At 46.4% G+C, this 23,805-nt stretch overlaps 9 non-coding genes and 2 pseudogenes across 9 annotated transcripts; 7 read left to right on the plus strand and 4 right to left on the minus strand.

The window, feature by feature from the left end:
• Positions 1-2,596: 2,596 nt before the first annotated feature.
• Positions 2,597-2,678, plus strand: trnas-aga (transfer RNA serine (anticodon AGA)). The gene has a single exon. It is a non-coding gene; the product is annotated as a tRNA-Ser (tRNA).
• An 843-nt stretch (positions 2,679-3,521) lies between these two features.
• On the plus strand, positions 3,522-3,595 carry trnai-aau (transfer RNA isoleucine (anticodon AAU)). The gene has a single exon. It is a non-coding gene; the product is annotated as a tRNA-Ile (tRNA).
• Positions 3,596-4,865: 1,270 nt separating this feature from the next.
• On the plus strand, positions 4,866-4,947 carry trnas-aga (transfer RNA serine (anticodon AGA)). The gene has a single exon. It is a non-coding gene; the product is annotated as a tRNA-Ser (tRNA).
• Positions 4,948-10,674: 5,727 nt separating this feature from the next.
• On the minus strand, positions 10,675-10,816 carry LOC138232861 (U4 spliceosomal RNA). Its single transcript, XR_011187303.1, has one exon. It is a non-coding gene; the product is annotated as a U4 spliceosomal RNA (small nuclear RNA).
• A 1,292-nt stretch (positions 10,817-12,108) lies between these two features.
• Positions 12,109-12,227, plus strand: LOC138232960 (5S ribosomal RNA). Its single transcript, XR_011187400.1, has one exon. It is a non-coding gene; the product is annotated as a 5S ribosomal RNA (ribosomal RNA).
• A 636-nt stretch (positions 12,228-12,863) lies between these two features.
• Positions 12,864-13,044, minus strand: LOC138232849 (U1 spliceosomal RNA; annotated as a pseudogene).
• Positions 13,045-16,815: 3,771 nt separating this feature from the next.
• LOC138232843 (U1 spliceosomal RNA) lies at positions 16,816-16,956 on the plus strand (annotated as a pseudogene).
• A 1,168-nt stretch (positions 16,957-18,124) lies between these two features.
• trnar-acg (transfer RNA arginine (anticodon ACG)) lies at positions 18,125-18,197 on the minus strand. Its single transcript has one exon. It is a non-coding gene; the product is annotated as a tRNA-Arg (tRNA).
• A 1,624-nt stretch (positions 18,198-19,821) lies between these two features.
• trnas-gcu (transfer RNA serine (anticodon GCU)) lies at positions 19,822-19,903 on the plus strand. The gene has a single exon. It is a non-coding gene; the product is annotated as a tRNA-Ser (tRNA).
• A 722-nt stretch (positions 19,904-20,625) lies between these two features.
• Positions 20,626-20,699, minus strand: trnai-aau (transfer RNA isoleucine (anticodon AAU)). The gene has a single exon. It is a non-coding gene; the product is annotated as a tRNA-Ile (tRNA).
• Positions 20,700-22,982: 2,283 nt separating this feature from the next.
• trnav-aac (transfer RNA valine (anticodon AAC)) lies at positions 22,983-23,055 on the plus strand. The gene has a single exon. It is a non-coding gene; the product is annotated as a tRNA-Val (tRNA).
• Positions 23,056-23,805: the final 750 nt, after the last annotated feature.

Consider the following 23,805-nt stretch of genomic DNA (forward strand, 5'->3'; position numbering starts at 1 on the left):
TCTCATCAGCGTGATTGACCCTCCCCAGTGTGCCCCAGTGGCCTAATGGCTAAGACACTGGCCTCCTAAAACAGCGATTGTGGGTTTGAGTCCCATCTGGGGTGCTCCTGTCCCATTTTGAGCGTACAAATGTCCTTGTGATTTGCAAAGCTACAACCCCACCTTACTCAGTGAGCGTCTCTGCTTTTCTCTCACATACAGTTGGGAGAAAAACTTTTGTAAACAGCCCTTCGGAATGATGTGGATTTCTGCATGAATGGCTCCTAACATGTGATCTTATCTTTATCTAAGTCATAATAATTAATAAAGAGAGTCTGATTTCACAAACAACACACGCCCAACATTTGACATTGCTGTTTCTTTATTGACCAAATGGTTTAAACAATCAAGGTCATTGATGGAAAAAGTATGTGAACCCTTATATTAAGGAGCTAGTGGAACCTCCTTTATGACAAAAACCTCAATCCCCACTTTCTGTAGCGGCTGGTCAGACCTGAGCAGCGGTTAGGAAGTATTTTGGCCTATTCCTCTATGCAAAACTGTTTCAGTTCATGTATATTTTTGGGATGTCTTGCGCTGAACGGCCTGCTTCAGATCACGCCACAGCACTTCAATGGGATTGGGGTCAGGACTCTTACTTGGCCATCCCAAAATATGGAATTTCTTCTGTTTCAGCCACTCTGTTGTTGATGTACTCCTTTGTTTTTGTCATGCTGCATGACCCAGCGTCTTTCGAGTTTTAGATCACAGGCAGACACCCTGACATTCTGCTGTAGAATTTCCTGATACATCTTGGAATTCATCGGTCCCTCGATGATTGCAAGCCGTACAGCCTCCGCCATGCTTCCCAGGTGGGATGAGGTTTTGGAGTTGGTATGCAGTGTTTTGTTATCTCCAAACATAACGCTGTGCACATTTACCAACAAGTTCAACTTTTGTCACGTCTGTCCACAGAACATTGTTCCAGGAGTTGCTGTGGAACATCCATGTGGTCTTTAGCAAACTTGAGAGGGGCAGTGGTGGTTTTTTTTGGGGGGAGAGCAGTGGTTTCCTCCGTGGTGACCTCGCATGATCACCACTCAGATTTCTGTTCAGATTTCTTCTTATGGTGGACTCATGGACACAGACGTAAGACAAAGTCAACCACCTGTTCGCTAGATCCCATACCCACTCAGCTAGTCAAAGATTCCCTCGAAGGACTGGCAGGACCTATAATTAGTATGATGAATGCATCGCTTGCGTCAGGCGTTGTACCTGATCAATTTAAGGTAGCGGTTGTTAGACCGCTCCTTAAGAAGTCAAATTTGGATCCACAAGTTCTTAACAACTACAGGCCTGTCTCAAAGGTCCCATTTCAATCTAAAAGTTTTGAGAGAATAGTTGTTGCCCAACGTCAATCGTATCTGGATTCAAATAATATACTTGAGAAATTTCAGTCTGGTTTCTGAAACAGCATTAACAAGAGCCTTAAATGATATTCTCTTAGCTACTGATGCGTGGAATGCAACAGTGCTAGGTTGCAACAGTGCTAGGAATGCAAACGTTAGGTTGCGCTTCTTCATGCTGCATGGTCGGCATGAGTGGAGCTTTTTAAACGTCTGTACTTAGTGCGCCTCATAAGAAATCGTTTGTCCCCGTTCAAAAGAGATTGTGCGATGTCCTGCAGCGTTCGCAAAGCAAACCTTTGACAGTTTGAAAAGAGGAATTTATTCTGCTTCCTGTGCGTGCAGTAGTTACAAAGTTGAACGTCTTTACACGATCTGCTGCAGTTTTCAGTGGGCGGGCTTTGTCAGATGGCTTGGAAAAACGCACTGTGTTTCGGCTCGGGAAACATCATGAGCAGTGTCCTGCATGTTTTCTGTGTATAGCTGTCTTTTAACGCATACAGAATTCATTCGAAATCATTGATTTCTCCAATTAACAAAGGTCCCTTAAAGGATGAGTCAAAGTAACGTCTAATCGGATTAGTTTCCTTAGAGCTGGTTTAGAGTTTGCTCAAGAGTTTACCTTTCACAGACGCGCAAAGAAGAATGTTGGGGGTGCACGCTTCAAGGCGCCTTACAGCTGTGGGGAGTGATTCGAGACGATTCGTGGCGTGTGCTCGTTCCCATATACTGTACACCCCGGGGTGCAGTGCTAGGATGACGTATAATACCGCTTGGGCAAGTAACGGCGTTATACGCAAGTGCGGGACGTGAGGGTTTTCGTTTGTTCGTTTTGTTTTGCTCTGCTTTGCTTTGTTTTGCTTTCCATCGCGTTGGTAAGAGCGTAAATAAAAAGGCGATTCCTGCGTCTACCACTAATGTTTGAGCTATTTCAAGTGCGACGTGGTGCGGCTTTTCAAATGCTTGTGGGCATTTCTCTGTTGTTGATTCTTTTTTTGTGTGTAACAAAGTGGCATTTTCATGTCCGGACGGGGAGACTTTATCATTCCGACATGAAGCCACCCTTAAGTCCTCTGAGGCGTGTCTGTCTGCAAGGCTTGTATTTTGGAAATGTTTTTTTGAAACGGAGAACGACTTTGAAATAGGCTTCCGCCGGCGCCTCGCGATCCAGGTAAGATTGTAGCAAGAACGCAGCGGCAGTGGGGCTTGTTGTAGTCGTGGCCGAGTGGTTAAGGCGATGGACTAGAAATCCATTGGGGTCTCCCCGCGCAGGTTCGAATCCTGCCGACTACGTTATCCGCCTCCAGTCGGTGTGTTTCGGCGCAAGCAAAGAAGCGCGCCTCTTTGCTGTTCCTGGTGGTTTTAAAACGCCCAATCGCTTGTACCCGCTGCCTTGGAAATAAGTTCTTCAGCGTCCGCGAATGGCATTTTGCAGCTGGAAGCAGATGTCGACGCGTTTTGCACAGAGCACCAAAAAAGCGTCTTTTTTGAAGGCCCTGGCACTGAGCATTGGTGGTTCAGTGGTAGAATTCTCGCCTGCCACGCGGGAGGCTCGGGTTCGATTCCCGGCCAATTCAGTGGCTTTTGCAGCGAGCGGCTCCATCACTTGCATCCCCTTGCAACTCGCAACTCAAAAAACCCACTGAAGCTAAGCAGGTGTGAGCCAGGTCAGTACCCGGATGAGGGTGAGCTACAGGGAAAAACAAAGCTTCCAGCTGGAAGCGGTGTTAATGGTGCCGGCGGTGGGGCGCTCACCCTGAGGTCTGTGCGGGTCCCAATGCCCCAGTATAGTGACGGAGATGCTGTGTTGTAAAAGGGCGCTGTCTTTTGGATGAGATGTAAAACCGAGGTCACAGCGCTCTGTGGTCATTCAAAATGACCACCAAAACCTTTGACAAAAGCTCTTGGTAATTGATGGTCTTCAATAATGCTTCTCCTTTAGGTACATTTTAAATCAGCTGAAAAATGCTGTGAAATGGGGGGGCACTTCAGGCCAGTGTAGGATTTGGGTTACAAGAACCATGAAACTGCACGAGAAAGCCCGTACACTGAATTACACGGCTTTCTATTCAAAGGAGGACAAAAGAAATTCCCTGAGTTCGATTTTTTGCAGCACAGAGAGGAGCACTGTTGTGAGGCCGGTTAGCTCAGTTGGTTCGAGCGTGGTGCTAATAACGCCAAGGTCACGGGTTCGAGCCCCGTACTGGCCAGGTCCTTTTCTCCTCTCTTACCAAAGCTGTTAGGTTCCTTTCCGTGGTGAGAGGGGTTGTCATGCAACGCTGCCACATAGTGCCGACAGACAAGAGTGTTGCGGGAGAAGAGAAAAGTGTTTGAAGATTTAAGAGTGTCTTAGGTGGAGCCAAAATCAAGTGTCACAAATACAAGTGGGAGGATTTCCAATGTTTAATATGGTAAAAATAAGCGGAAGTTATCTGCCGGTCCGGCACAGTCTGCCATGCTTTTGTCATATACTGTAAAGTGGTGTCGAACTGGGTGTCGAACTGGAGCCTCACCATTTGCATATGTGAGGCTCCAGTTATACATCGAGTGTCACATTAAATGACAAAAATGAAGAGAGTTAAAGCAGCTGGAGAGGTTTTCTTACAACTTTTGAGCTGACACAGTTTTGGAAAATGTTTCCTTCACGCTGCACTGTACAACATAGGCAGCCAAGAGTCTCCAAAACAAAACAGAATTGACAGATAGGAGAAAATTCCCACTCATCCTGAAGTTCCCAAAATCCAGCACTGAGCGTAAACAAAGTGTCTAAGTAGCGTGGGAATGCTAACCCTAACCCTAGCTGGAGTTTGAGCAATCCAGCACTGAGCGTAAAAAGATGAGTCAAAGTAACGTCTAATCGGATTAGTTTCCTTAGAGCTGGTTCAGAGTCTGCTCAAGAGTTTACCTTTCACACATGCGCAAAGAAGAATGTTGGGGGTGCACGCTTCAAGGCGCCTTACAGCTGTAGGGAGTGATTTGAGACGATTCGTGGCGTGTGCTCGTTCCCATATACCGTATGCCCCGGGGTGCAGTGCTAGGATGATGTACAATACCGCTTGGGCACGTAACGGCGTTATACGCAAGGTTTTCGTTTGTTCGTTTTGTTTTGCTCTGCTTTGCTTTGTTTTGCTTTCCATCGCGTTGGTAAGAGCGTAAATAAAAAGGCGATTCCTGCGTCTACCACTAATGTAAGAGCTATTTCAAGTGCGACGTGGTGCGGCTTTTCAAATGCTTGTGGGCATTTCTCTGTTGTTGATTCTTTTTTTGTGTGTAACAAAGTGGCATTTTCATGTCCGGACGGGGAGACTTTATCATTCCGACATGAAGCCACCCTTAAGTCCTCTGAGGCGTGTCTGTCTGCAAGGCTTGTATTTTGGAAATGTTTGTTTGAAACGGAGAACGACTTTGAAATAGGCTTCCGCCGGCGCCTCGCGATCCAGGTAAGATTGTAGCAAGAATGCAGCGGCAGTGGGGCTTGCTGTAGTCGTGGCCGAGTGGTTAAGGCGATGGACTAGAAATCCATTGGGGTCTCCCCGCGCAGGTTCGAATCCTGCCGACTACGTTATCCGCCTCCAGTCGGTGTGTTTCGGCGCAAGCAAAGAAGCGCGCCTCTTTGCTGTTCCTGGTGGTTTTAAAACGCCCAATCGCTTGTACCCGCTGCCTTGGAAATAAGTTCTTCAGCGTCCGCAAATGGCATTTTGCAGCTGGAAGCAGATGTCGACGCGTTTTGCACAGAGCACCAAAAAAGCGTCTTTTTTGAAGGCCCAGGCACCGAACATTGGTGGTTCAGTGGTAGAATTCTCGCCTGCCACGCGGGAGGCTCGGGTTCGATTCCCGGCCAATGCAGTGGCTTTTGCAGCGAGCGGCTCCATCACTTGCATCCCCTTGCAACTCGCAACTGAAAACCCACTGAAGCTAAGCAGGTGTGAGCCAGGTCAGTACCTGGATGAGGATGAGCTACAGGGAAAAACAAAGCTTCCAGCTGGAAGCGGTGTTAATGGTGCCGGCGGGGGGGCGCTCACCCTGAGGTCTGTGCGGGTCCCAATGCCCCAGTATAGTGACGGAGATGCTGTGTTGTAAAAGGGCGCTGTCTTTTGGATGAGATGTAAAACCGAGGTCACAGCGCTCTGTGGTCATTCAAAATGACCACCAAAACCTTTGACAAAAGCTCTTGGTAATTGATGGTCTTCAATAATGCTTCTCCTTTAGGTACATTTTAAATCAGCTGAAAAATGCTGTGAAATGGGGGGGCACTTCAGGCCAGTGTAGGATTTGGGTTACAAGAACCATGAAACTGCACGAGAAAGCCCGTACACTGATTACACGGCTTTCTATTCAAAGGAGGACAAAAGAAATTCCCTGAGTTTGATTTTTTGCAGCACAGAGAGGAGCACTGTCGTGAGGCTGGTTAGCTCAGTTGGTTAGAGCGTGGTGCTAATAACGCCAAGGTCGCGGGTTTGAGCCCTGTACGGGCCAGGTCTAGATCCAGGTCCCTGTTTGTGAAACAGGCAAATGACTGTCTCAGGGGCCCATTCCTCATTCTCAAGACACATGTATGCAGTATGTACACCGTGCATTGAGCAATAGGGACTGAATACACCACAGGTAAGGTTAGAAGTCATTCTGAGGTGCCACATGTGAGGGATACAGCTAGGCATCCGAAATGTAGGGTTTGAGACCCTTCAGGAGTACTGCATCCTTTGAGACAGACCCGTGCATGTTAAACAAATGATCATTTCTTTCGGCATTAGGGACTAAATATACTAAACATATGATGCTAAAATGTTATTTTCACATATATTAATGTAATAAATGATTGCTTATGCTTTAGAAACAAATCTAATTAAAATAAAAGCTTAAGTTTTGTATTTATCTTGTACCATAGAACATGATTTTCTTTGTATTTCAAGCCCACAAAGTGTCCAAATGACGCACTACATGATATAAGGAAGATTATCACATGCATATCGGTATTATCTTTCTTATGAAAATGCATTCCTTTCATTACCTTTTACTTTTTAAAATGAACTCAAATTGAGTATAATGTAATAATTTAAGTAGAATAGATTCTAATAATATAATGATCCAGTGTTTTGCACTACTTCACTGCTTCACTGCTCTATGCCATCTGGAAATAAATCCTCAGACTGCTTACTGCCCTGGGCATGTACCAATAAATTAAAGGAGCACATCTGTTTATCACTGCGTTGAAGCAGGAGACACACAGTCTCTGCAAACACATCCTAGATACAGTGTTCCAGCACCTTTGACCTCATCCAGAACATATCATTTCTTGAAAGGGATTGCTGTCCGAATGCACATCTGAATCCCAAACAGAATCTCTAGTAAAATACGATCATTTGTGAAACAGGCAAATGACTGTCTCAGGGGCCCATTCCTCATTGTCAGACACATGTATGGAATGCTTTCACCGTGCATTGAGCAATAGGGATTAAAAACACCGCAGGTAAGGTTAGATGTCATGTTCTATGCTCATTTCTTTCAGCATTAGGGACTAAATATACTAAACGTATGATGCTAAAATGTTATTTTTACATATATTAATGTAATAAATGATTGCTTATGCTTTATAAACAAATCTAATTAAAATAAAAGCTTAAGTTTTGTATTTATCTTGTACCATAGAACATGATTTGCTTTGTATTTCAAGCCCACAAAGTGTCCAAATGTTCTATGATCATTTCTTTCAGCATTAGGGACTAAATATACCAAACGTATGATGCTAAAATCCTGAAAAAAGGATGTGCTCCATCTCGTCAGTAGATTGGATTCCAAAACTGATTTGGGTCAATATACATTACCTTTGAAATTAAAGTACAGTCTACTGTAGGGAACCATCAACTTAGAAAGCATTGGCCTTCCCTGGGGGTCAGGTAGGTGCAAAAGATAAACCTTTATCCTATCTTTATCTTAAGATAAGTGGCCAAGCAGTATTTTTCCAAGTTTCACCAAGCACATCATGTTGCCATAGTAGACAAAGTTCTATAAAATGTTAAATAACTTTTAAAAAAAGTATCTTGGTCTTACAGTACTGTACAAGGTGAATTAAACTGTCCCTGGTAAGAAAAAGTAATTAGAAGCATCTCAGAAACTTTATCTCTAGAAACATTAGCTGTTTTATATCATGTAATTTAGTGTGATGTTGTCAGAATTCAAGGACATTATCACACACAGAAATTGGTTCAGTTAAATCTAAAAAACACAGCTAAACATGGGTTTAAATGTAACAGAAGTCTTACCTCTTGTCAAAAGATTTAATTCAAGAAGCGATGTAATAAATGATTGCTTATGCTTTATAAAGAAATCTAATTAAAATAAAAGCTTAAGTTTTGTATTTATCTTGTACCATAGAACATGATTTTCTTTGTATTTGAAGCCCACAAAGTGTCCAAATGATGCACTACATGATATAAGGAAGATTATCACATGCATATCGGTATTATCTTTCTTATGAAAATGCATTCCTTTCATTACCTTTTACTTTTTAAAATGAACTCAAATTGTGTATAATGTAATAATTTAAGTAGAATAGATTCAGGTAGGAAATATAGAGTCATGATGTTTATGGCTGACATCATTTCACATGGGTGAATTTTAAGCTAAGAAATAAAAACATTTACAATGAAGATACCATTGCTTAATTTTAAATGCCTTTAAAAAATAAATACCTCCTGAGAATAATTTGCCACTCCCAGATCCTTGGTAAGGTACTGTTTGAATCCAATCAGGAGAGGAGCATCCAGGGAGTGCTTTCTATAGAGTCCAGCTTGGGCCACTCTCTTCCGGCCTGCTGATACTTTTTAACTACTCAGGGCCTGTAAGGATATAAAACACCGGTTTAAACATTTTATACCTATAAGACAAATTAGAATTTTAGTAAAAAATAGATACATCTGAAAAATAAAAAGTCTTACTGCTGATAGAGTTCTTCAGAGCTCACATCTTCCCCTTCCTTATCCGCTTCTGTTTCAGTTTCTAGAGCAGCCTCTGGCATCTCTTCCTCCTGGACTGCGGCCTCTTGCTCAGGGCCGCTGGAATGCAGGTAGATTCTTTTCAACATGCTTTTACATAATATGTTGTAACAATGATTTCAAAAAGAAACTACAGAAGCCTTACAGATTAAAAATATCTCACCTTGCCAATGTGTCTTCAGGCTTCCCATGTACAAAAAGGCCCAAGGACTCTAGCAGTCTTACAACCACTATCCTGTTTGCCTCACCAGACACGATCTCTATTCTGTGGTAATCCACGATGACCCCGTTCTTCAGGTGATTCATCATGTCCTCCCTCGCCTGTTGAGAGGCCATCCTGATGTTTTCTGCCGTGGCGTGCTTCATACACACCCTCTTCAAGTGAGCAGGAAGCTGATCAAGAGTATTCAGGCACATCTTGCACACCAGGGGAATCCTCGCGGGTTTCCTTTGAAAATAAATAATACCATCTGTGTATAGAAACAAGCTAAGACTGATTTCTTAAATTATCCTTAATTTTCTCTCTCATAGTTTGAGCATAATGATTTTATTGCATTTATATAAGAATTGCTCATTGCTCCTAAATAAATAATGGTTTCATAAAAAAGTGAACACTTGGTCTCAGTCACAGACTTTCCAATAGAAGCCATTGTGGAGTTCAGCAACTGCAGGTCCTAGAAGTGGGGAAGGAATTTTAAAAGAGAAATTGAATTACAATACAGAAGGAATGGCTGAGGGATCACTGAAATATATATATACAAATTCCAAAGACTGAGTCCATATAGAAACAACTACCTTTCATTTTCAGTATAAGAAAAAAAAAACATTATCTTCCAAAGCATCATAAAATTGTCCCTTCTTCCAGACTCTACTTCTCTCTTGTAGTAGTATAGCAGACCTTTCCAGGTGAGCAGATCACAGAGTCCGAAATGAGCTTCCTCCATCAAGCAAAGTACCTGAACATGACTCTGTCTTCATAAAAGTGCCCCTGTAATAAAGAAATTAAATCCGAAATCAAGAGGGCAGTTGCCTACTGAAATACAAGAAGTCATCAATTTTAACCTAGCAACACATTAAAGGCTGCATCTATACAAGTACGATTCTAGAAATGCTCACCAGATTACGTTTTAAGAAGGAACTGCGCCTCAGGTTCCGCCGAGATCTTAACTCGGATGGCAGGATTCAGAGTCCGGAGTGCGGACTGATGGCGCACGGAGGGTCCATATACTGTGGATCCCTCAGTGATCTTCCGCGTATTCAAACCGTTAGCGTGTGACTCCCCTGTCCCCGTGACCTCTTTGCTCTGCTCTCTCCTCTGTGCAGCTGAGCCCGACTCACGGTAAAATGGAAAAAAATATGCCCTCGACGTGAGATTTATTCTGGAGCGAGCCAGTGTTGCGCATAGCTGCCTTCAAAGCAGTTAACCCAGGTTCAATTCCCGGCCAACGCAGTTGCGAATGTTTTCAAATGCTGTCATGAGCCTTGGATTGTGACTAGCAAAGCGAAGCCTTTTGAAAGAGCTAAAGCACTGCAAAACGGAATTGAAGGAGAATCTTACAGGGGATTCTGAGCAGTGTCTGCATACATGCAGTCAGATAAAGGTGCTGAAAGCTTGAGCTACTCTCAATGTCATGCTGCCCTTCCCCGGAGTAAATCTGTTACATTGAAAGAATGCTTCTGGCAGGTTCAAAAAGGGACCCTTGTTAATTGGAGAAATCAATGATTTCGAATGAATTCTGTATGCGTTAAAAGACAGCTATACACAGAAAACATGCAGGACACTGCTCATGATGTTTCCCGAGCCGAAACACAGTGCGTTTTTCCAAGCCATTTGACAAAGCCCACCCACTGAAAACTGCAGCAGATCGTGTAAAGACGTTCAACTTTGTAACTACTGCACGCACAGGAAGCAGAATAAATTCCTCTTTTCAAACTGTCAAAGGTTTGCTTTGCGAACGCTGCAAGACATCGCACAATCTCTTTTGAATGGGGACAAACGATTTCTTATGGGGCGCAGTAAGTACAGACGTTTAAAATGCTCCACTCATGCCGACGATGCAGCATGAAGAAGCGCAACCTAACGTTTGACAGACAAAAGCCAGACGCCGCTACGAGCAATATGAAATCATACTGACAGCACACGGCGTTTCGCGCTGACTCAAAAGTAATCTCGACAGACGCTGTTCTCTGCATAAAGCTGAAAGAGCTAAAGAGCGTTTCTGTTGACACGTAACAAGCTCGTTTCTTTCTACCATGATATCACCGTGACCAAATCTGTCTTTAAACACCTTGCTCAGTCTCTGACGAGACTGTCAAAAATTGCTTTCGCCGATTGTATTGCAAACCGGCGGAAGCGGGGTATTGGGAAAAGTTTTCAACTAGCAATAATCGCGCCTCGGCTAAACCTCACAGGCTACGATACTGCCACTGCGCAAAGCTGACGGTTGCCAGGCAACCGCGGGGATCCTATGGAAATCGTTATCGATCGTCTCATGGCATGTCGTTGCTATAACGCTTCATATTTGTCGTCTTCTTCTTCTTCTAGCTTGAGGTTTTGAAGAATTTCATGACAGACAAGGGCTCCGTTGGGAACAAAGGGCGTTGTGAGAAAACCGTTGCTTATTTTCAGCAGCAGAAATACAACCCTTTAAATACAAGATGACAGAACAATGACGAAGGGCATGCCGGGAGGAACTCATGCACTACAGAGGAAAGGGGGCGGGCACGTACAGTTCACATTCAAGCCACAAGAACTCTTCTCGGATGTTGCACAAACAAATCCTAACGTCCTGAAAGCATTGCAGCATGTTTGTGTCCCACTTCCCGTGGCTGCGGGACGACTGACACGAACGGACAAACACAATCTGTGGCGTTTAGCGTGACATAGTCTTGCAGGCATCGTGCTGTCTCACTGCAATATTATACCGCTGGAGGAAACAGTCCATCTGGCCATGAAACTCATTTGAACGTCTAGCTACAACAACTAACAATATCATGATTTATTCAGGATGTGTGGAATCAGCACGTCCCGGAGACAGCTTCCGAAATCGTGAGCATTCTCTGGTGGTAGGGGCGTTCAAGATGGCGCTCAGGTGGGAGGTAAAGTTTAGTGGTTGGGGAGTTTTTTTGAGTTTTTCATGACCTGAATGTTAATTTTTGCTTTTTTTGACTACAGAAAAATAAGGACTTAACACTAGTTGTTTAAACTTCAGTTATAATTGAAAGAAAAAAAAACGATTTTTTTTTAGGTTTAAAAAGTCCGATATGAGTAACACTGGGAAAAGAAAAGAGAGTGCTGGGTCTTCGAAGGAGAACTCTAAGATACCTCAATCGTATATGTATAGCACTACAAAAAAATCGATGGCAACTAAAGGGAAAAGTGAAGCAGCTGCAGGGGCAGCAAGAGGGCGGAGGCGCCGTGCGCCCGGCCGACGTGTTGGACCGGTGCGCTTTACGTGCTGAAATAAACACGCGACAGCCCCGAAATGTTTCCAGAGTGCTGTGCACTGAAGACTTGCCTGGTGCTCCTCCGTGCAGATTGTTTGTCCTCCTCCAGTGCAGGACGAGCCAACACAAGGGAGCGCATTCGCCAACATCCAGGCACGCAATGCGATTTGGAAAGCAGCTCCTTTCCAAAGAGTTGCACACGAACGATCCTTCAGTCCCGCTCGGGGGGCACGGAACCCCCGCCACACACAGCTTCAAGTAGCGAGTCAGGCGCCAGGGGTTTCGCTTACGGCCACACCACCCTGAACATGCCCGATCTCGTCTGATCTCGGAAGCTAAGCAGCGTCGGGCCTGGTTAGTACTTGGATGGGAGACTGCCTGGGAATACCAGGTGCTGTAAGCTTTTGCTCTCCCGGCCAGCAGGGGTCGCCGTTGGTGCCGTAGGCTTTGGGAGGAAAACCTGCAGGATGGAAAGGTGATCTATAGCCTCATCTCTAGAGATGTTTTGTTGCTGTGGCATGTGTGTGACCCATATTCAAAAAAAAAAACCCGTCTGTAAAACGAATATCGAAGCTGCCTCTAAATCTGCAAATGAAGATGAGTCGATAAACCACTCGTTTTTCGTATAACTAGACATATATTCATTTGTTACCAATTTCATTCATTGAGCATGGATACAATAGAGGTACAGCCATTCACTGTTTGACATGTCTGCACTGGTACAGAACCCAGCAATCAGAAAACGGGTGAAACTGTCTTTAGACTCAGCATACAGTACCGAGGCCCCCCATGACCAAATAAAGGCTAACCTCGATAATCAGCCTAAAGAACGCAGACTACAGCAAAACGACTGACTTTGAAAAGGGAATGAACGTCCGGAAGGAGTAGTGGAACTAGCTTGAGATGCTTCTCCGGACCCCTAACTAAAAGCCAGCGAGAACCAGCAGCGGCGTCCACTCCTGTCGAACCGGGATCCTTCCGCAGCCACGCAGCTCGTGGTGTCCTAACCCTCCCGTATCTGATTTTGGACCAAGCACATCAGGGGAGAGCGCGAACCCAGTCCCCCACTACCAGAAATTATGCAGTCGAGATTCCCACATTTGGGGAATTCACAGGGGTCAGCACAGCCGGAGTGCAAAAATGACTCTGTTTTCTCCCCGAGCGAGGAGGAAGGAGAGCATGGCGATGGGGACAGCTGGAACCCCTCCACCCCTCCCTCTACCCCCTTCCTTGAAATGGACTCCGTGAACGCTTTTACTGCTGCCACCCTGATGAAGGCTCATTCAGAGGATGGCTGGCAGGAAATTGGTAAGAAGAAAAAGAAAAAGAAGAAGGTAACAGGTGAGACCGAAGAGAAATGTGTTTTGTAAAGACTGGTTCCACTTTCTTATGTAATATGGCTCTAAACATAATTTCTCTTAACACCAGAGGTATCAATGACAGAGTGAAATGCCAGTCTGTCTTTGATTACCTCCAGCAGAGAGAGGGAGATGTGTTGATGTTGCAGGAGTGTGCTTTAGCCTATCAAGAGAGGTATAAAAGCTTTGAAGATAGGTGGGATAAAGGGCCTTCTGTTTGGTCAGGGGACAATAACAACAGAGCCTCTGGCGTGGCCATTCTTTTCAAAGGATGGGCTTTCAAATTGAAAAGTATTCAGAGGGTCATAGATGGCAGGTTGCTGTGTGTGGATGTGGAATGGGGGACCGTTAACCTGCGGCTAATCAATGTGTATTGTCCTACTGATGTGGGAGGAAGGGTGGAGCTACTCAAGGCACTCTCTCCCCTATTGTTAAGTAGCACAGACGTGATAGTGGGAGGGGATTTTAATTGTATCTTAGAGCACACAGACAGGCAGTCTAGCTCTCCGATAAAATTGGATTCCAGCTCACTGGCCCTGCAAAACTTAGTTCAAGACTTTAAACTCTCAGACACATATAGATGTATATATCCCACAACAGCAGGATATACATGGTCAGGGAGGAATAGCAGCTCCAGAATTGACTATTGCTTTGTCTCAGAGAGAGTGAAAGTTGTTGGGGTCACTCTTCAGCCTGTCTTCTTCTCAGATCATCAGGCTTTAGGGTGTAGAGTGGAACTCCAGGGCGGGACTGTCTTTGGCCCAGGCCTCTGGAAACTCAACACAAAGCTGCTAGAGAACGAGGGGGTTGTATCCCGCTACAAGGAGAAACTATCACAGTGGCTGTCCTTGCAGTGTCTGTACGGGTCAGTAGGAGAGTGGTGGGAGGAGGTGAAGGTGAGGACAAAGGCCTTTTTCATGGCTGAGGGAAGGAAGGCTGCTGCCAGACGGAGAGGAGTGCTAGCCAGGAAACAGAGGCAGCTGCAGCGTCTCTACACGATGCTGCACAGTGGCTTCGATGTGCTCGAGGATATCACCCTTTTAAAAAAGGACATCCGGAGCATAGCCGAAGAAAGTAGTCGAGGAGTGCTGTTAAGAAGCAGAGTGCAGTTCTTGGAAGAAAATGAGAAGTGTACTCGCTTCTTTTTCAGGAAAGTGGTAGGCTCCAAGTCTGTCATGGAAAGTGTAGTTGATGAGGAGGGACGAGAGAGAACAGAGCCGAGTGCTATCCTCTCCTGCACCGAGGCCTTCTACTCAAGACTGTACAGCTCTACAGAGGTAAAGGATGAAGAAATTCATTTTTTTACCTCAAAGCTAGAAAACGTTTTGAGTGAAGAAGATAGGGAAGTACTTGAGAGGGATTTGACAGTAGAAGAGCTGAGACAGGCTATGGAGAGCTTACAGAAGGGGAAAACTCCGGGTGCTGACGGGCTCCCTAAAGAATTTTATTGCACCTTTTGGGATCTGCTTCAGGATCCGCTACTGCTCCTATTCGAGGAAAGCTATAAGACAGAATTGCTGCCTGACTCCTTAAGAGAAGGCACTATCTCTCTCTTGTTTAAGAAAGGAGCAAAGAATGACATAAAGAACTGGAGACCCCTCAGCCTCTTAGGCGTGGACACTAAGATCCTGCGCCTACAAAATGTAGTGGCCTCACTGGTAGGGAAAGAACAGACTTGTGGGATAGCAGGACGCCTGATGAGCGACAACCTGGCCTTGTTGAGGGATGTTTGTCTGTACTCAGAGGATCGCTCCCTCCCTCTGTGCATTTTAGGTGTAGACCTAGAAAAGGCCTTTGACCGCCTAAACCGGCAGTACTTAACATCGGTACTTGAGCACATGAATTTTGGCCCCATCATGAGAAAGTGGATTAACCTGCTGTACACAGGTAGCAACAGCAGAGTAATGGTTAATGGCAATAGATCACGCCCCTTTGAAGTCTGTTCAGAGGTGAGGCAGGCCTGCCCATTATCCCCCTTGTTATTCGTTTTGGCTATGGAGCCCTTAGCCTGTGCCTTGCGCCAGGATCAGGCCATTAATCGGATACCAGTGCCTGGAAGTGGGGGAGGAGAGGTAAAGACATCTCTATACATGGATGACGTCACCCTGCTCCTCTCTGACAATGCCTCAATTAGCAGAGCTCTGCAGTGCTGTGATCGTTTCTCTTTGGCTTCATCCGCAAAAATTAACAAATCTAAGAGTGAGATTTTTTATCAGAACTGGAGGGAGCCAAAAGAAGGACATGATCTCAGGCTGCAAGAGAAGAGAATTAAGGTCCTGGGGGTGTATTTTGGAGAAGAGATGGGAACAGTAAATTGGCAGAACAAATTGCCAATCTTAAACAAAAAACTGATGCAATGGAAGGACCGAGACCTCACCATGACAGGGAAGGTGCTGGTCATCAAAGCCGAGCTCTTGCCTGTCTTGAATTTTCTGGCTTCTACCTTCCCAATCCCACACCGTGTTGCAGCGGTGCTGAGGAGATTGATGTTTCAATTTCTATGGGGTGGGAAGCAGGAAAGACTCAGAAGGGAAATAATGTACAGGCCGCTACCCTCAGGGGGGAAGTCTGTCCCAGATATTGCTACGAAGCTGCTGTGCATTTTCCTGGCCTCTGTGCTGAGAGGCTTTGCAACAGCACCTGCAGCGCGTACCTGGACTTATTTTTCCAGGCTCTGGGTAGGTAGGGAGGAGTTCAGAGTGTGGGGTGTCAGACCCAAGCTGGACGTCCCACTCTCTGACACATGCCCTGCAATTTATGGGACAGTTAAAAGTTTTCTAAGATCTCACCCAATTGGCCATATTCCCCTCCGAGATGTCAGCGTCCAAAAACTGGAAGATTTCGTTGCACCCCAGAACAATAGGCAGACCCCTGTGGGCATTTTAACATCAGCCCAAACAAGGAAGGTGTGGAGACACACATCCTCTAAATTTCTGTGCAACATTAACAGAGATTTAGCCTGGAGTGTCTTCCACCAGTGCTTACCGGTACGAACTTTCTTGTACCGTAGGGGCCTCACCCCCAGCCCTCGCTGCGTTAGGGTGGGCTGCGGCGAGGAGGAGACTGTGACCCATCTCCTGTGGTCCTGTTTTTTTGCTAAGGCCTTCTGGGCACAGTTTGAAGATTGGTTGCAGGCTCTCTTGCCCCAATTTACCCTGACCGCTGCTTTCGTCATATACGGCATCTCTCCTGTCAAACTTCCTCCCGACGTGTTTGACAGGATCTGGGCCGTGGTGAACAGTGGGAAAGACGCCCTGTGGAGAGTGAGGAACATGGGGCTGTTCAAAGGCATCGAGGTCCCAGTCAAGGCAGCAGGTAGCCTGGCCCTGTTCATCACCCGAGAGAACTATTACCTCAGAGATCTGTGGAGAGAAGGGAGGGAGGAAGCAGAAAATCTGTGGGAAATAGAGAGCATAGGTCAATATCTCAAGAAACTGTGAAAAACATTATCATGTTTAAGTAAAGAATGTGATTTGCACCAGAAAAAAAGAAAATTGTTGCTATGTAACTGTTACCGTGTCAAAATGTAATGAGATGTGATCATATATACTGTTTTAAGTATGTATATTAATGTAAAGCTTTCTGATTTGTGATGTCCTGTATTTTTTTGTGAAAAGAAAATAAAGTTCTTAAAAATCGAAATCGAATCGGTTCACCCAGGGCGAGGCTCGGCCGTTGCACTCCGGCTGTGCTGACCCCTGCGAATTCCCCAAATGTGGGAATCTCGACTGCATAATTTCTGGTAGTGGGGGACTGCGTTCGTGCTCTCCCCTGATGTGCATGGTCCAAAATCAGATACGGGAGGGTTAGGACACCACGAACTGCGTGGCTGCGGAAGGATCCCGGTTCGAAAGGAGTCGACGCCGCTGCTGGTTCTCGGTGGCTTTTAGTTAGGGGTCCGGAGAAGCATCTCAAGCTAGTTCCACTACTCCTTCCGGACGTTCATTCCCTTTTCAAAGTCAGTCGTTTTGCTGTAGTCTGCGTTCTTTAGGCTGATTATCGAGGTTAGCCTTTATTTGGTCATGGGTGGCCTCGGTACTGTATGCTGAGTCTAAAGACAGTTTCACCCCTTTTTTTAATTGCTAGGTTCTGTAGGTTCTGTACCAGACATGTCAAACAGTGAATTGCTGTACCTCTATTGTACCCGTGCTCAATGAATGAAATCAGTAACAAATGAATATATGTCTAGTTATACGAAAAACAAGTGGTATATCGACTCATCTTCATTTGCAGATTTAGAGGCAGCTTCGATATTTTTTTTTTAATATGGGTCACACACATGCCACAGCAACAAAACATCTCTAGAGATGAGGCTATAGATCACCTTTCCATCCTGCAGGTTTTCCTCCCAAAGCCTACGGCACCAACGTATGCTATTGCAGACACCAACGTTGCCTAGATAGAAAACCGAAATAGCCGTGGGTTTGCTTGCTGGTCTGAAGGATCTCTCTTCGAATCTCTATCATTTGTCAATGGAAGTAAAAGGCACTGCAATCTCATACATTCAGAATCAAACCCGCAGCTGTTGTTCGACTTTATTTCTTGACTAATTACATCTGAGTGTCGCATGAGCAGTTACATAAACTTGTCTGGTATATTTGAACACAAATGCCGTTCTTCAATTAAAACTAACAGTACATTGTCAGGGACATTCAGTTCTATACAAACAAGAGACAGACAAGAGAATATTTCTACCGTTCATGTGGACTACGTGTTGACTTACTGATCGGAATAATTGAAAAGTTCAGGCTCATAGCCGATGCAGTGCGTGCTAATTAGAACAGCAACGCTGAGCTCTCAGCACCGTACTGAGGCCAGGTGTTTTTCTAAAGCTGTCAGGTGCAGTTCATTTACATGAAGGAAATCTCTTACTGGGTACGATTACAATGCAGTAAGTAGCACAGACTAATTAGGGAGTAGCCCGATGCGTTTAAAAACGACCCGAGCCAGGCAGGAGTCGAACCTGCAATCTCCTGATCCGTAGTCAGACGCGTTATCCATTGCGCCACTGGCCCCGGTGTGACACTGCAGGACTGTAACCCAGTGAGATCAGCACTGCAACTAGTAAAATATTATCCCCGGTCCATTCTTTTCCAAAAGTGAGAAACACCTGTTTTCTACATTTTGTCTGTTTTAAAACCATATCTCTTTAAACCAAACCAAGAGTCTGTCTTTTGCACTGATATTCTGATTCATTTCGATTTCAAAGAAAAAAAAAACATTATCTTCCAAAGCATCATAAAATTGTCCCTTCTTCCAGACTCTACTTCTCTCTTGTAGTAGTACAGCAGACCTTTCCAGGTGAGCAGGTCACAGAGTCCGAAATGAGCTTCCTCCATCAAGCAAAGTACCTGAACATGACTCTGTCTTCATAAAAGTGCCCCTGTAATAAAGAAATTAAATCCGAAATCAAGAGGGCAGTTGCCTACTGAAGTTCAAGAAGTCATCAATTTTAACCTAGCAACACATTAAAGGCTGCATCTATACAAGTACGATTCTAGAAATGCTCACCAGATTACGTTTTAAGAAGGAACTGCGCCTCAGGTTCCGCCGAGATCTTAACTCGGATGGCAGGATTCAGAGTCCGGAGTGCGGACTGATGGCGCACGGAGGGTCCACATACTGTGGATCCCTCAGTGATCTTCCGCGTGTTCAAACAGCCAGCGTGTGACTCCCCTGTCCCCGTGACCTCATTGCTCTGCTCTCGCCTCTGTGCAGCCGAGCCCGACTCATGGTAAAGTGGAAAAAAATATGCCCTCAACGTGAGATTGACTCTGGAGTGAGGATAGACGTTACCTTTTTATCGTTGAACAGGATGTATGTGATGTGGCGACTAGGTTCAATTTTGTATCCTCTTTAAAAGATTAAGGACTGGGGTGAGCGTGATTTACCACCCTTTCAGCTAAGAACCCGACGTGCGCACCGTTTAAGCTGCATAGACTCGGTCGTTTAACTCTTCTCCATTAGAAGGGTTAAGGTTAAAGAAAAAAACATTGCTGACTTCTTTTTTTTTTTGCCAGCCACGAGTGCTGATTAGCAAGGTTTGTATTTCATGTTTTGCAAGTTGCATCCATTATAAGAAAAACAAGTTGTTCAAGACAGGAAATGAATGCTTGCATTTAATTAAGTCTAGCCGTAGGCGGTTGTCCATAATGACCAGTTCTGTTCGAGAAGACAGAACAAAAAAGGCACCGCTGGGATTCGGAGCCAGGGTCTCCTGTGTACTAGACAGGCACCTTAAGCAACTAAGCCACGGCGCCCCAGGAGAGCTGTCCTTTGACAGCCACTTGGACACACCACTCAGACACATCTGCATTCGGTGTGTGCTCCGCCTGCTCGCTGAGCAAGTTGCCACCTTTACATATAATAGCAACATCAACACCAAGAGAAAGGGTGACAAATGGCTTTTATCTGGAACTTTTCATGTCCAAGGAGCTCAATGTGCTTTCTGTGTACAACAGGGCCACTGAACTCCACACTGGCCACTGAACCACAGCAGTGGCTTGCTGGCTTGACATCTCCCAAGGAAAATGTTGAAATCGCATGTGGAACAGGAAAATGACCCTCGAGTACGGGGGAAAAAAAAGAAAAAGATCATCTGGAGCGCGCCAACCCATGTCCGGACAGCGCAGATCCCTCGACGAGGTGGCCGAGTGGTTAAGGCGATGGACTGCTAATCCATTGTGCTCTGCACGCATGGGTTCGAATCCCATTCTCGTCGCGCTCCATGTCTGACACGTGTGCCCGTTCGGCGTTGGCCCTCCTGTCGTTTGCTCCGGTTCTAGAGCCGTGCATTTTCTAGCGGTGGCTGAACATGGTATAGTAGGCTAACGTCGGTATCGAGCAGTAACAGTAACGGTATTTACGTGTCGCTGCTGCCAAGTGGCTCTGGGTTGAGACCGCGTTTTCACTTACTTGCAACGCAAACGGAGAAAGCGATTTTTGACAGTCTCTCGAGAGATTGCGCTAGGTGTTTAGGGATAGACTTTGTCAGTTCCCCTGGGATGATGGCCTCTCAAATAGTTTGTGATTTCTCTAGACGTTTATAGACTAGAAGCCTGCTTCATGGCTTAAATCCAAGCTAAGGAAACGAGTTAGAGGTCTGATGCAGAACTGCGAATTCAATGAACGGGAACACTACAGTACATTGCACTGTGTGTGTGAGGAAAGCTGCCCCCTTCTGTCCCTTGTCGACCGAACAGAGGACTGTAAAGGATACCGCCAAGAAACTTAAGGATTTACCATATTAAACATTGGAAATCCAACCACTTGCATTTGTGACACTTGATTTTGGCTCCACCTAAGACACTCTTAAATCTTCAAACACTTTTCTCTTCTCACGCAACACTCTTGTCTGTCGGCACTATGTGGCAGCGTTGCATGACAACCCCTCTCACCACGGAAAGGAACCTAACAGCTTTGGTAAGAGAGGAGAAAAGGACCTGGCCCGTACGGGGCTCGAACCCGCGACCTTGGCGTTATTAGCACCACACTCTAACCAACTGAGCTAACCAGCCTCACGACAGTGCTCCTCTCTGTGCTGCAAAAAATCAAACTCAGGGAATTTCTTTTGTCCTCCTTTGAATAGAAAGCCGTGTAATTCAGTGTACGGGCTTTCTCGTGCAGTTTCATGGTTCTTGTAACCCAAATCCTACACTGGCCTGAAGTGCCCCCCCATTTCACAGCATTTTTCAGCTGATTTAAAATGTACCTAAAGGAGAAGCATTATTGAAGACCATCAATTACCAAGAGCTTTTGTCAAAGGTTTTGGTGGTCATTTTGAATGACCACAGAACGCTGTGACCTCGGTTTTACATCTCATCCAAAAGACAGCGCCCTTTTACAACACAGCAACTCCGTCACTATACTGGGGCATTGGGACCCGCACAGACCTCAGGGTGAGCGCCCCCCCGCCGGCACCATTAACACCGCTTCCAGCTGGAAGCTTTGTTTTTCCCTGTAGCTCACCCTTATTCGGGTACTGACCTGGCTCACACCTGCTTAGCTTCAGTGGGTTTTCAGTTGCGAGTTGCAAGGGGATGCAAGTGATGGAGCCGCTCGCTGCAAAAGCCACTGCATTGGCCGGGAATCGAACCCGAGCCTCCCGCATGGCAGGCGAGAATGCTACCACTGAACCACCAATGCTCAGTGCCTGGGCCTTCAAAAAAGACGCTTTTTTGGTGCTCTGTGCAAAGTGCATCGACATCTGCTTCCAGCTGCAAAATGCCATTCGCGGATGCTGAAGAACTTATTTCCAAGGCAGCGGGTACAAGCGATTGGGCGTTTTAAAACCACCAGGAACAGCAAAGAGGCGCACTTCTTTGCTTGCGCCGAAACACACCGACTGGAGGCAGATAACGTAGTCGGCAGGATTCGAACCTGCGCGGGGAGACCCCAATGGATTTCTAGGCCATCGCCTTAACCACTCGGCCACGACTACAGCAAGCCCCACAGCCGCTGCGTTCTTGCTACAATCTTACCTGGATCGCGAGACGCCGGCGGAAGCCTATTTCAAAGTCGTTTTCCGTTTCAAAAAAACATTTCCAAAATACAAGCCTTGCAGACAGACACGCCTCAGAGGACTTAAGGGTGGCTTCATGTCGGAATGATAAAGTCTCCCCGTCCGGACATGAAAATGCCACTTTGTTACAGACAAAAAAAGAATCAACAACAGAGAAATGCCCACAAGCATTTGAAAAGCCGCACCACGTCGCACTTGAAATAGCTCTTACATTAGTGGAAAACACAAACGACCAACTCGGAATGACTTGCTTTGGACGCTTTTCAAAGCGTTCTTTGTGCACGACGACTGCGCCGCCTAGCAGATACAAATGGGTTGTACAACTTTGAAGTAGCAAATGGAAGAGGGCTAAGCCTCCTCTCTTTTAGCCCAGGTTCGATCTGTCTCCCAGAATCACCAGGGCGCACGCACACACACACACCTGTGCCGTTGAAGTGCTCTGCTTCATTTCTAAGGGCAACTCAACATTCACTCCTACCCCGAGTGCAGAAAAGACAGCGTCTGCAGCAGCAGCAGCTCAGGTCTCTGCACAGGAGCTAAGCTGCCCCCATCTCCTCTGCTCTGCTCTGCGGCTCCTGCGGAGCGGAGTCCTGCCTGGAGCCGTGTTTGCAGGCGGCAGCTCCCCGCACCCTGTCTGTGCGTCGTGTCCAAGAGCTCCTGGGAGGAAGAGAGAGCCCTCCCACTCGGGGGCTTTTCCACGGTCTGTGTGAGGAGGGGCGGGTGTGTCCAGCAGCTTATCGAGCGGAAGCCTGGGGCGGCGGAGAGCTGTGATCGTGCAGACCTTGAGGTGTCACCTCTTTGTCTGCTTTCCCGCCCCCCCTCCGCCCAAGCTCTGCTCCAAAGTAGCCCGGCAACCCCTCACACCTGCACGTGTCACAACCTAAGGTGTGGTCATGAGACACCCATGGGGTGTTGTTCTGTTCTTGCTAATTTCCTGCCCGTCGCAGGCAGGAGTCCATGCGAGGAAGATGCGCTGGACAGAGCTCAGAGGGCGCAGCTGGGTGGCTTTCCTTCTGAGTGACGTTCCTGCAACACTCTCCCGCTCCTCTTGGTGCGCTCATGCCGCAACACAGGAAGGCTGGAGCAGGTGGCTGTGCGCTCTGTCCACCGCCGAAATAGCTCAGTTGGGAGAGCGTTAGACTGAAGATCTAAAAATCCAGGGTTTCGGTATTTTGTTTCATCGCGCCCTTTGTTCCTCTCTCCAGCGCCCCCTGCCTAAAGTGACGCTTCCCTTTCTCAGCCGGAAACGCAAGCGAGACACCAGCAACTGTCCCTGCAGGTTTCCGTAGTGTAGCGGCTATCACGTTCGCCTAACACGCGAAAGGTCCCCGGTTCGAGACCGGGCGGAAACAGCCTCGTTCTGCATGCTCCTGTACTTCACAGAGGTATTGAGCGACCGGTCATTTGTTCCCAATGTATTTCCGGTGCCTTCATGCAGTCTTGTACCAAACGCACGTTCCGTCTGTACACGGAGCCGATCATTTGCAAGTGGGTTGTGCCGACAGACCAGGACGAGCCTTGTCGGCTCAAAAGCAGCGCAGGACCTGCAAGAACAGCAGAAAGATTAGCATCCAGCGGGGGCTTCTTAGTGAGCCCAAGATCTCATCAAGAATCGGCTCCACCAACAGGGCTGGGCGCATTGTTCCATTCTCCGACCACTCTCGGTGTAAACAAGTCCCTCCTGGTCTCTGCTTGAATTGCACTTTCCTACGTTTGCTTTGGTGTAACTGGCTTCCCCTGCATGGGCGAATGTGAAGAAGATCCTTAGTAAGTAATTGAAGAAACCCGAGAAGAGGTCAGAGTGGCCTCTGTCGTTCATCAACGATCCAGTCAGGCAGTACTCCTCTGTAAAGCGCCGTTCGTTCACATCGATTGGCTTTTTTTTGCCTTCATTCGTGCAAGTAGTAAAAGCAGACGCCCCTATTCTGCCGTGACCCGGATTCGAACTGGGGTTGTTGCGGCCACAACGCAAAGTACTGACCACTATACGATCACGGCGAGTTACCGATACACACGTGGCAGGGCGGAAAAGGCTGTGCTCTCTTCGTGTGACATAATTCGGAAAAGTCCTGACGTTGCATTTCAACTGAGCCCCAGTATAC

The sequence above is a fragment of the Lepisosteus oculatus genome, unplaced genomic scaffold, assembly GCF_040954835.1.
Source record: "Lepisosteus oculatus isolate fLepOcu1 unplaced genomic scaffold, fLepOcu1.hap2 HAP2_SCAFFOLD_64, whole genome shotgun sequence".
NCBI classification, from domain to species: Eukaryota; Metazoa; Chordata; class Actinopteri; order Semionotiformes; family Lepisosteidae; genus Lepisosteus; species Lepisosteus oculatus.